Here is a 13,844-nt window from a genome sequence, read left to right on the forward strand (position 1 = left end):
GACTCATTGTCCTCGTTGCCTTGACACAACGATCTCTACCTATGTCATTAACTCCATTAATTAACTCCTTTGATTTGTATTTAATCTCAAGTTGGCGACCCATTCATCCTTCAGTACCTTTGTACAGCGATATCGGGGCTTCCCATATCATAACTTATGTTAAAAGAGACTTTACAAAATTGCGACATCACGAGGGTTCGAGCCCCTCCATGCTTAGCCCCTTCTTGTGTTTTCATATGATAGGGGGCTTAACGCTTAGGTGCTAAGGCTCCCAGGCTCCTACCGGGGGCCTATCTCCTTATGTATTTTCTCTCCCTCTTGGTTCTTTGAGCTAAGCGCCAGCCACATCGGAGCTATTCTACATTGTAACTTTTTCAAATTAATTACAGAGGAGTTCTGAAGTTTCAACCTCCGAAATATTTTTCACGTGGCATCACACAGAACTTAGGTGCTAATCTCTTCTCTATGTCCTTGGTCCTTTGGTTCCCCTCGACCACACGCCAAATAATATCGAATCCCCCGATATCGGCATTCCTCTACAAAATACAATTTCGGAGGAGTCCCAAAATTCTGACCTTTGAAATACTCCATAGCACCTTGGTGCTAAGCCTCACTTCTACGCCCTTGGTTTTTTGGGTTTCCTACAACCGAGCACTAGTCCACATCGGAGCTCCTTTATCTGATCAGAGATTTTTCTTAAGAATTCAATGAGAGGTTATGAAATCTTGACCTCTAATGTTCCAACCTCTAAGATGATGTCATCATGACATCATTACTCCACGTAGTGCCTACTTAGTGGTGACATGTGTCACCTAGATTTTCCCCAATAGGTTACTGAAAATCCTGAATCAAACTATCATGTGTCCACCGTACAGTTATGTCATGCTAACGTCATCTACCATGTGAACTTCACATGAAAAATCAATTGTCGCCATGTGTCCTACCATAGGAGAGAGAAAGGGTCTCGTCAAGCCTTGGTTTCACGATGAATTTCTTTGTTAATTCCTCTTCCTTACAAACCTCGGCACTTTCAAAGAATTGCAATTGACAGGAGTTACGGGGTTCCTTCCTCTGATGTTCTAAGCCTTTTGATATTCCTTCCTCCAGTGTTCTGATGGCCATATGCTCTGAGGTTTTGATGTTCTCCTGCTCTGTGATATACCGAGCTCCGCTCTGACCTCCAAAATGTTGATATTTCATGCCTTTTCGATATCAAGTTTCGAGGCTCCAACCTTCCGAAATTCGGCTCCTGATATTTGGCCTACTCCAATCTCTTAACTGTCGACCTGCTCTGATATTTCGGGTTATGAAATCTCTAGGGACGAAATTCAGCCTGCTTTGGACTTTAAGACCCTAACTTCGACAATCAATATTTTTTTATCTAGGATGCCATTTATGGACTTCCACATACTATTGGAAATCTCTTTCAAAGCACTAACCAACTATCCTAATTCCATGATTATTTGAGCTAATATATTAAGGCAGAATCTCCTCCAATTTCTGGGACTCCCAACCACCGTAGTCCTCTTTTTATGGATTCTCCAATAAGCCTGCTACTATGATGATTCTCAACAAGATACTGCAGCAACCATAGGACTCCTCCTGAGCTTGACATATCAAGCATATCAAACAAGTCTAGCCTAGTTGACATCAATGCCAACACACTTGCAGCCACTAGCCATCCATACAATGCCAACTATCCAACAATCTCCCCCTTTGGCATTGATGGCAACAACATAAGCTCCCCCTGAAACCAGTCATGGTCTTCTTGATGGATTATCTAGTGCAGTAGTAATCTTCTCCCCCTTTGGCATCAATGGCAAAGGATGCTTTTGATAAATCCCCCTAAACCATTGGAACCTACTCTTAAATTGATCCCACATGCTGAGTAGCTGCCAACACACACCAAAATTGAGTCATTTGGGAGGAGGAATCACGACTCCTATATGCTTCCTAAGATATTCAAAGGGTTCTCTTGCCAGTGGCTTAGTAAATATATCTGCAAGTTGGTCTTTAGTGGCCACATATTCAAGTCTAACAACATTGGCTGCAACTTGTTCCCTTAAGAAATGGAACTTGATAGGGATATGCTTGGTCTTTGAATGCATGATTGGATTCTTAGAGATGTTGATGGAACTAGTATTATCACACATGATTGGAATAGGATCAGTCAACTCTACCTTAATGTCCTTCAAGGTTTGCTTCATCCATAGTATTTGTGAGCAATAGGTGGCAGTTGTAATATACTCTGCTTCAGTTGTTGATAAAGAGATGGAGGCTTGTTTCTTGTTGACCCATGACACTAAGCATTTTCCCAAGAATAATGTTGCACCTGAGGTGTTTTTCCTATCATCAATACTACCTTCCCAATCAGCATCAGTGTAGGCCTTTAACTTAAATTATCTTCTCTTAGCATACCATAGTCCATAATTTGTTGTTCCTTGAAGATATTTGAAAATCCTTTTGACAACGATAACATGACTTTCACGAGGGAAAGATTGAAATCTAGCCACAAGGCCCAATGCTTGAATGATGTCTGGTCATGAAGCTGTGAGATACAACAAGCTTCCTATCATGGATCTGTATTCATTTTGATTTACCAGCAGTGTTTCATCTTCTTTTCACAATTTGCAACCTATAACCATAGGTGTGCTAACTAGATTGCAATCTTCTAGCCCAAACTTATTCAGAGTTTCTTGTAGGTACTTGGATTAGGAGATAAACATTCCATTCTGAGATTGAGAAATTTGCAATCCCAAGAATAAAGACAACTCTCTAATCATGGACATTTCGAACTTTTTCTGCATACAGTTTGCAAATTGATGTCCCAATTGTTCCATGTCGTTTCCAAATATTATGTCATCCACGTATACTACTACAATCAATAGATGATCACCTTCAAACTTGATGTATAAATTGTTGTCTACAATACCTTTCTTAAAGTATTGTTACAGAAGGCATCGATACAATCTCGCATACCAATATCTCGAATCATGTTTGAGTCCATACAGGGCCTTTTTTAGTTTGCACACAAACTCCTTAACTTTGGCGAGCATGAATCCTTATGGCTGCTCAATATAAACCTCTTCCTCCATATCTCCAAAGAGAAATGCGAACTTTACATCCATCTGATATACCTTGATATTTTTGTGACTGGAAAAGACAAGAAACATTATGATAGCTTCTAGTCTCGATACTGGTGCAAAGGTTTCCTCAAAGTCTACCCCTTCTATCTAGGAATACCCTTTGTAGACCAATTGAGCCTTGTTCCTAATTACTTGACCCTGCTCATTTATCTTATTTTTTAAAACCCATTTGGTTCCAATGACGTTTTTCTCTTTAGGTCTTGGAACAAGCTCCCAAGTGTTATTCTTTTCAATTTGGTCAAGTTCCTCATTCATAGCTCTCACCCAGAACTTGTCCTCACTTGCCTAACTTATATTTTTAGGCTCAATCTGAGACAATAAAGCAATATTTGCACAACTTGAACTTCCAACAAGTTTCCTCCTAGTCTGAACACCATGTCTTTGATCTCCAAGAATCTGACTCTCAGGATGTTCCTTCTGTACATACCTGGAAGGTGTTTTGGGCCTTGGAGTTGTGCTCATTTCCTCACCTTCATTATCTAAATATGTTTCTTCTTTATCTGAGGGTTCAATATCTAAATTTTCTTCTCCACCTGAGTTCACGGTTCCCTGGGAGGACTCGATTTGTGAAGCAATTTCATCTACTAATACATCAATGCAATCTTCAACCCTATTTGTCCATTTGTTGTAACACTTGTATCCTTTGCTTTGAGCAGAGTACCCAAGTAATATACCCTCATCAGTGCATGAATCAAATTTTCCAGGATTTTTATCATTCCTTTTGATAAATCATTTGCTCCCAAACACCCTGAAGTGTTTCACTGATGTAGGTATTCCCTTCCATAACTCATAGGGGGTTTTATCATTGTTAGGCCTGAGTTGAGTTTTGTTTCATAAGTACATTGCTACTTGATTTTCTTCTCCCCAGAAGATGTGGGATATGTCAGCTTCATCCAACATAGCTCTAGCCATTTCCTGTATTGTTTTGTTCTTTCTCCCCACTAATCCACTTTGTTGTGGAGTTCTAGCCACTGAATATTGCCTCCTAATGCCATGCTCTTCACATAATCCTTCAAAATCTCTTGAATTTTATTCTCCCCCTTTGTCTAATCGTAAGGATTTTATTTTTAAGTCTTTATATTTTTCTACTTGAGCTTTAAATTTTTTTAAATGCTTAAATTCTTCTGACTTTTCTTTTAAGAGCATGATCCAAGTGGCCCTGGTAAAATCATCAATGAGAAGCATGAAATACCTTTCTCCTTTTGGGCTTTTTTCTCTCATTGGGCCACAAATATATATGTGAATTAGCTCCAGTATTTTAAATAAGGAGAACTCTTTTGACTTGAAATGAGTCCTAATATACTTTCCAAATTGATATGACTTGCAGATTGAGTTATCAGACCTTGATAGCCTTGGTAATCCTCTCACAACTCCCAGCTTGCTGACTTTTATTAAACTGATTAAATTCATATGGGAAGGCCTCCTGTGCTACAATCGAGCTTCATTCATATTTATTAAATAGCAGTTTACTCTGGAGTCATCAAACACATATATATTATTGTGAGTTCTTATTACATTTCCCACCAGCTTTCCATTCTTCACATTGTGGATCTCACAGTCCTTGGATCAAAGAGTCACATCATAGCCATTATCACACATTTGGCTAACACTAAGCAAGTTGTGCTTGAGACCTTCCACAAATAGCACATTTTTTGCTTTTGTCTTTTGATCAAGACTGACTATGCCTTTACCTTTAATTCTTGCTAGAGCATTATTACCGAACGTGACATTATCCCCTATGTCCTTTTCTTTTAGCGATAGAAGCTTGCTCTTATCCCTAGTTGTTACACAGTGTTTTGTCACATTCCCAACTCTATACCTGAAGTGTTCTCCTTTGTGCCATTGTCGTCACAAATGTCATAAAGAAACGAAAGATGTGTAAACTCATTCACCGTGAATTATATGCTCAATACATCCCTAAAGAGATGGAGAACTAATGTCTTGAAGCAATTTTGGAAAAACTTGTGAAAAAAACCCTATTTACAAGCCCAACGCTACTCTTAGCAGGAAAACCCATGCTAGTACCCTTTGGTCTAACTATTGGCTAGCGCTGGCAGTGCGACTTTGGATAGGAAAATCTGCATTGATCCTCTTCAGGTAGTTTCTCCAAAAATGGAGCAGAAGCTTCTCTTACTAGAAGCCTCGAGAACGGCGATTTGGTAGTTATTGGATGAAGATATGGTTGAGTACTCCCATTTCGAGTCCTTGATCCTACCTTTAGGGACCTTCCCCTTGAGATGTGGACCTTACTCCCTCGTTTTTGGATCCCTAACTCTCTCTCCCTCACTATAAATATGTTCTTCACTTTCCTCAATGGGTTGGTCATTGCTGGTTTCCATTCTTCTGCTCAATTATGCTTAGATGCTGCCATTTTGGTGAGAGAGGAAAGGAGATCTTGTTAAGTTTGGCTTGGACTTGGAACCATCCTGAAGGAGGCCTTCAACATCAAGGAACCAGTTGTATGCTTCCCTCTTTGATTTAATCATTAATACAAAGCATGTTTTACTTCCCATAAGTGTGTCTGTGATAATTTTCTTAGTACAATACTCCTTTATCTGTTGTATAACTTATATTGGAATGCATATGCTATGATCTCTCTTGTTGTTGTCTTTTGATCTCTCTTGTAGGTATTCGGATGCAAGGAATAGAGAGGAGAGAGCCTAGGAGCTAAGGGATCTGGATCATCATCAAAGGTCAAGTGCATAGGATAGAGGTAGGCCATCTCTCTTTCCCATTTTTCATTCTAATCTAGGTTAGGGAAGTTTGCTTATTTGTCACGATTGTTACTAGACCCACACATTGGGCTAGAGCAATCGCTTCTATCCGTAGAAGGGATTTTCTATTTAACAAAATGGCGACTCCACTGGGGAAGCCTACACCTTTTTCATCCTCCTTTCATTTTTTTCCTTCTCATTAAGTTTGGCCAACCATTGAATGACCCTTTGTTTTGATTGATTTTCAGTATGTACTATGAATTGCTGGTGTCTTAGGGTATCAAGTCTAGTATTTCTTCCTGGGTCTTTCTTGTTTTTCTAAAATTTCCTCGCTCAACGTGTGTTTTATTAGTGACATTTGTGGTGGCAGCACCTGTTTTTCACTGTAGAGTCGTGCTGAAAACCCTGTCTTCCATTGTTTACTTGTGCTGAAGACCAGCACGGGTTTTGCTATGAAAAGTAGTGTTGACAGCACAGGTTTTACTATGAAAAGTAGTGTTGATGACCCTATCAATAGGGGTTTTTCTATATAAAGTAGCTTTAGTCCTTGAATGTGAGCATTTTTAGGGTTTCTACTGAAAACTCTAGTGTGTCCTGGTCTTTGAGGTCATTTCCCTACTCTGTGAGCATTAAATCTTATCTATTTTCTTTCAATTTCTCTTGGGTATGAAAGAATCTATCCCATTCTTGGAGTGGTACAAATGGTATTTTGATTTATTCTTTCATGTTTTGAGTCAATTAAAATCGTTGTTTGTTGCTTGCACAATTGGGAAAATACTAATCTGTTGTTGATTGAGCATTAGTAGTTCTTTTTCAATCGTAAAATAAATTGATCTTGCATTTATTTAGTTTTCGTTTCAAAAATTTACTTTTCGTAAAAGTGCATTAGATTAGTTGCATTGAAAAGTTATTTTTTGAGATTCATCATTGAAAGTATATCACATTTTTGGGTGATTGAAAGCTAAAGAGTACATTAGGTGCATTAAATCATTCAAAACGAAAGGAAAGTGAAAGTCCATGTAAGTGCATCTTAGTAAAAGTGAAAATCATTTTTCTCTTGAAAAGTTGCATTTAGGATAGTGAAAAGTGAAGATCATTTTTGCTTTTGGGCATTGCATTTAGAAAGAGAAAGTGGAAGTTAGTGGAAGGCATGGTGTTTAATGCATAATGTTTGATGCATTATTGATTGAAATCTCTTCCCTTGTTAGTTTAGATTTCATTGAAGTGAGAAGTTTCCTTTTCTCATATAGTTGCATTCTAGGATTCAGGTGACATCATTTAAGCCAAAAAATTGAAACATAATTCAAGAATAACGTTAAAATTTACTCAATTAACCTAAGGATCATTTGAAACTTAACGCAAACATTTAGAGGTCTAGGCTGGAGACGTGTTTCGTCGTCTATAAACCTAGCAACTGTCGTTATTTGCCAACATTGTATCCAGGGGATGAAATATCGGTCCACGTATGGAAGTATATAGGATCATTCTCCGATACTCTCGAGTATATCATAGGCGCTCCACTTATGGAAAGTATATGGGAACGCTCTCATTGAATAGTTATGCATTAGACACTGCTAGCATAGACTTGTGATCCCTGTATCATTGCGTATATATTGGGAGACCCCATTAGGTTGCTATCTTTTAACCATATGTAACCGATTCAGTCATGTTGTAAATGTGATACACTGAACACAACATTTGGGGAGATTGGTCGATGTACGTTAAGTCCTTGTTTTTGGCTAAGGTGTATATTGTGGTTCACAGATACTTGGTAAACCCTCTTTCCTATCTTACCACTCATTTATTTTGTTTTGTTAATTTCTAAAATCAATTAATTAACCATGGAACAACATCCTTCATGTGGAAATACTCCTTAGTAGATCTTAGGTTGATACTGATGGCAACATTTCCTGAGTCTACCAATCAAGGAAACCCCTCTGTCGGGAATTATATTCCTTTTTCTTCTTTTGGAAATACTGGTGCTCCCTATATGGCAACATTATCCCTTCCTGGATTGACCATTGGTCTGCAAGTTTGGTTATTTTCGACCTCGGTGATTTTGAGTGTCCAAACTGCTTTTCAACCGAGTTCTCCTTCACCTGAACAACATCAACCTTGTGTTGATCCTAAATTTGAACCCTCACCTTCTTCACCCCATTCTTCCTCTTCACCTGGTGAAAGTCTAGATTCTAGTAACCACGAAGCTAAGAAGAAGAAGAAGAAGCAAAATAAGCAAGGGGGCAACCAAGCAGAGTATTATTAGCATTAAAATACTATAGTATATTAATTTCTATATAGCTATTAATTAATATATTTTAATTATTTTATTATATTAATTAAATATAAATATGAATTATTTATATTTGTTAATATGATTTGGTTTAAATATATTAATTTAGTTTATATAGAAATTAATATATATGGCCCTAAGATTTTGATTAGAATTATTTTATAGAAATAGCCTCTTTAATATAATACTTAACACTTTAATGCTATAATACATTAATTTCTATATAATTATTAATTAATATATTAATCATTATATTAATCAATTATAAATATTTATTATTTATAATTGTTAATATAAATTAGTTTAATATATTAAATTAATTTATATAGAAATTTAATATATTTTAGTTCAATCAATCAATTTACTAATGTTAGTTTGAGTTCTAACCGTTTTTATTCAATAGGTTTTAAACCTAGATATAAACTCTGCAAAAAATTTAATAAAAACTTTAAATAAAAATTTTAATAAATATTAATATAAAATAAAGTAATTTATTAGAATTAAAATAAAAATAATAAAAATAAAAATTCTGATTCTAGCCGACAGTGGGTTATTCCTTGAGATTTGTCCTCATTAGTATTTATTCTATCTGATGTGCTCTTCTTTATCATCATTCTTTAACCCTGAAGATGGATCCCATTTGGGATTTGAAACGTTGGTGTAAAAATGTTCATACTGTGGATTCTCCGGTTCCTGATTCACAAGATAAAAACCACAGATCTCTTAAATCCAAAAGATGTAGTTGATGTTGAAAAATATACCAATCAACCTCGTAAAGTGAAATTCCCTTACAAAATTTGTAAGTGTGATCACCTTCTTCGAGATTTTCCTGGTATTCCCAAGGTCTTAGGAGTGTGGTCCACAGGTTCCCACTAACCTTTGTCATCAACCTCTGGAGATCATGCTAGTGATAAACCTTCAATTAGTAATAATAAGGTCCATGGGGAAAAGAGAAAAGTCAAATTTCCCTGTAAGTTGTGTGAAGGTAATTATCCCATTCACCTTTTTCCTCTTTTGGATGAGGCTTCCAAAGAGTTGGAAAACCTTACAGCTTCCCAGCCTCGTCTTTCGGTTGGTTATCGGAAGCTTTCCCCTGATCCTTCGCTAGTTGATCAAGTGATTGATCAGAAGCCATCTTTGGTCAACCTCACTCTCTCTAATAGTGATTCTCATGAGTCCATTCTCGACCAACCATTAGTTGAGGAAATGACAGACTTTACTCCACCTTCAGTTAACCATACATTTCCAGTAGAGAGTGAACCTCTTGCTGCTCAGTTCTTTTGGTTTCGTCAATTTTTAATGAACTGGAGGGAAATCCTCCCATTCCCGAGGTGCATGAGAGCAATTCTCTTGTTCCCATAGAGCAATAGGACAGCTCTCATGTTCCTATGACATGCCCTCCGAGTATTTTAGTCACTTCTTTTGATTGGAGTCGACTGGCAGGATATCGTCTTCCGTCTTATGTGCCTTTCCAGATTACAGTATAGGATTACAATATGGTCATACCTAGCACAATCATAGACGAGGGCACATATGTTAGCATTCTGTCCTCAACTGCTTGGAAAGATTTAGGTTCTTCTCAGCTTGTCCCCATCACCCAGAATCTATTAGCTTTTAATAAAGGAACCAATCAACCATTAGGGATCCTTCCTAATTTACCTATTACTTCGGGAGGAAATATTGTCTATATAGACGTGATGTTTATCCAAGGCCCTTTATATTTTAATATACTCCTTGGTCGTGACTATGCTTATGTCACAGGAGCTTTTTTCTCTTGTTTCTTTCGTGTGATTTGTTTCCCACATGAAGGAAGAATTGTGATCATTGATCAGCTTACATTCACTGGTATTGAAACAACCCCCAATCAACCATCATCCCTAAATGGTTCTTATATGCAAGTGGCATCACCCCCACCACAAGTTAATTACATGGCTACCTATTCCATGTCCACATCTACTAATGATCTAGTAGGTGATGTAGTACATCATGTACTGGGCGCATTGGAGCCTGATTTTTCATTTGGATCCCTGGACATGTATCATTTCCAGAGTGTTGTTCTCCCATCTAATGAGAACCTCTTGGAAGCCATGGTCTCTTATAGTCCATGATCTAGGTTCCCATGAGGATAGTTATTTTGCTATGTTGCTCATTAAAAAATGAAACAAGTGTCATGAGGATAGTTCTTTTACTATGTCAACCTCGTTAACAAATGAAATATGTGTCATGAGGATAGTTATTTTACTATGTCAACCTCGTTAAAAATGATATAGGTTCCCATGAGGACAGTTCTTTTATCATGTCAACCTCGTTAAAAAATGAAATAGGTACCCACAAGGATAGTTCTTTCACTATTTCAACCTAACATATATTTCATTAAAATTGAAAAAAAAATTATTATAAGGACATCACCAAAATTGAGTTTTTTGGTTATTTTGAAATTCTATATCCACTATATAAATCCAAATTTAATCAAATATGTGTTACCTCGTTTAAAAATGAAATAGGTGTCATGAGGATAGTTATTTTACTATGTCAACCTTGTTAAAAAATGAAATTAGTTCCCATGAGAAGAGTTCCTTTACTTGTGTCAAGCTCATTAAACAATGAAACAAGTTGTCATGAGCATGGTTCTTTTCCTGTGTCATGCTCATTAAAAAATGAAATAAATCCCTTTCAATTCAAGACTTTGATTAGATTTCGTAAAATCCCAGTCGAGTCTTTCACTTGATCTCGTAAGTGAACCTTCATTCCATCCACTTGTTAGTAACCAGTAGTCTACTTAGGTGAATGAAATGAATCTTGGGGGGCGTTTACCTCAAATTGATTCATTATGATGGGGGCATGTAAACTTATCTCAAGCATAGTTTATCTTTGTTTCAAGCTTGTGTAAAAATGAAACCAAACCCAAGCATAGTTTGTTTCTGTTTCAAGCTTGTGAAAAAATGAAACCATCTTCAAGTATCCTCAAGCATAGTTTCCCATGTTTCAAGCTTGTGTAAAAATGAAACCATTCCCACTTTACCTCTTGTGATTGCCATCTTTATCAGCCTGTTTTTTCTAGACGAGCCTTGGTTTTTTCATTCCATTGTCACCATCTCTTTGGTCGATCATACACTTTCATTTGGTTGTTTTACCCTTGTGTGAGTAACATCTGTGATGAGTGGTCTTATTAGCCAACCTCTTGACATTTACATGTTTTGAGAAGTTCCATCATCACCGGAACCATTTTCTACCTTTTATACCACTCATTCCTCCAGGTGGAGTTCTCTTTCAGCTCTTTTCAGACTCCAAAAATATGAAAAGATTACCGAGAACTTGTCTTTTCGAACTCGTAAAATTAAATGAAAAGACATCTACTCAGTATAAGTTTAACCCTTTTCTGGACTAAGATAGACTAGCTACGAAAAATGAATACCTTAGTCGAACATGGCTAAGAGGTTCTCTTGAATATTGTTTTCTAACTTTTCAGATTTGAGAGACTATCTACAAAAATGGACCTCTAGACTTTTATTTTCTACCTATTTTTCAAACTCTCTAAACATGAAAATGATGTCAAGTTACCCCTCCGTCAAACTCATAAAACTTAAACGGCGTGGGGCTTGTCACCATGATGAGACTGAATTACTCCATCCTAAGACTCGTTAAACTAACTAGGATGGATTCATCCGAAGGATGAACTTATATGACAAGCATATAGTATCCTCTTCAAGCTTGTGATTAAAAATAAAGAGGTACTCGCTAGCGATAGTGGGGAAAAATGGAAGTAAACATGTCCTATATTTTGTGTAAAGGCAGCATGTCACTCTTGAACATGACACTCATCTGCATCTCATGTTGGGTTTGGGATATCCTCTCCAAGCCACTTGCCTTCCTGGGTTTTGGAAATCCATTTGCCTCTGATTCGATCACCCTTGTTGTCATCATGACCTCTGATTCCATTTTGAGTCAAGTGTTGTCGAACTCTAGAGTCGTGTCACTGATATGTTCAAGAGAAGTCCTATCTGCAAAAGTCAAACCTCTTATACCTATGTGACCCTCTCTGCAACAATCTTGAATCACTCATATCATTTTGAGATATACTATGTTTCGTGTCAATGATGTGGTAAACATTATGGCCCTCCTTTGATAGATCAAATCATGTTGACTTCAAATCATTATCCAGGAAGTTGATTTATAAACTCCCTTTTCGTACCTTGGAGCTTGCATGCCTCAATGGCAAGTTCTTCGTGTTCGAAGACAAACTTACATCATTGGCCTTCGATATGTTGGGTTGTGTTATATTCTTTCCACGACTAGCCCACGTAGTTAACCAGGGGGTTAGAGGGGGGACAAAGCCCCCCCTTCGTTGTGCTGATTGCGTAGCGGGGGGGTCACAAGGGGTTTGAGGGGTGCAGGTAACCTCACTTTATGGGCAGACCCACCTATGGTTTTGTGCATGATTTTCGCACATGCTTTTTGGACACAATGGTTTTTGGTCCATGGTATTGGAAACGATGGTTTTCGGTCCATGGTATTGTATGCTTCGGCATGTATAAATATGTATTATAACATTGAAAGGAACATAATGAAAAATCAAGCTGGTAGACCCGGTTTTGGGATCCAAGGGAAAATCTCTGTGTATATGTGTTTTATGTGTTATTCTCTTGCATTGTTTATTTTCTGTGTTTTAGAATTTGTATGCAGGTAATTTCTGTACGGGGTTAGAACCTACATTTGGTATCAGAGTTGTTTTGGCTTCAAGGGGATGCCTTTGTTGCTGAGGGGTTTCACTCAGGCTTGTGGTAGACCCTGTTCAGTGGGAGATCTGTGAGATCGATTCTGGTGGTGAAAGAAGATGGCGAGCAGTGGAAAGATAGAGATCGAGAAATTTAATGGTCAGAGTTTTTAGTTGTGGAAACTCAAGATGGAGGATCTGTTGGTGGATAAAGATCAATGGATCGTGGTAGATCCGGGTACTAAACCAATGGGAGTGTCCGATGAAGAATGGAAGAAGTTGGATCGGAAGGCAAAGAGCACAATACGATTGTGTGTCTCAGATTCATTATTGCTGAATGTATCAGGGGAAGCTACAGTGAAGGCTTTGTGGGACAAGTTAGGGACTTTGTACCAATCTAAGTCTCTGGTGAATAAACTGTTCCTACGGAAAAAGTTGTATAACCTGAGGATGAAAGATGGAGACTCGGTGACAGAGCATCTGAACGCATTTAATACTGTGTTAAGTCAATTAGCATCTGTTGATATTAAAATTTCTGATGAAGATAAGTGCATCAGTTTGTTGAGTTCTCTACCAGATTCGTGGGATAGTCTGGTTATTGCAATAGGTAGCAATGCAACTGCCTTGCAGTTTGATGAAATAGTCTCATCCTTGCTGACATAGGAGATGAGACGGAAAAATATGGAGAGCCAGAATGGTGATGCCTTGTCTGTACGAGGACGGTCCCAGAACAGAAACAAAAATAAGTCATCGATTAGGAGATCTAAATCTAGAGGGAGATCTAAATCTCTAGGAAAACCTATAAAGGTGGTGTGCTAGAAATACGGAAAGGAAGGGCACTACAAAAGGGACTGTAAATCTAAAGCTCCTGATAAAGGAAAGGGATCGGATGATGCTCCTTCTACAGAGGCAAAAACCACCTCAAATGAACGTGGGGATTTGTACTTGGCTTCTTCAAGTACACATGTAGATCATGAGGC

Source organism: Pinus tabuliformis, chromosome 1_2 (assembly GCF_031772625.1).
Source record: "Pinus tabuliformis cultivar Carrire ecotype Pingquan chromosome 1_2, CPIR1, whole genome shotgun sequence".
Classification (NCBI taxonomy): Eukaryota; Viridiplantae; Streptophyta; class Pinopsida; order Pinales; family Pinaceae; genus Pinus; species Pinus tabuliformis.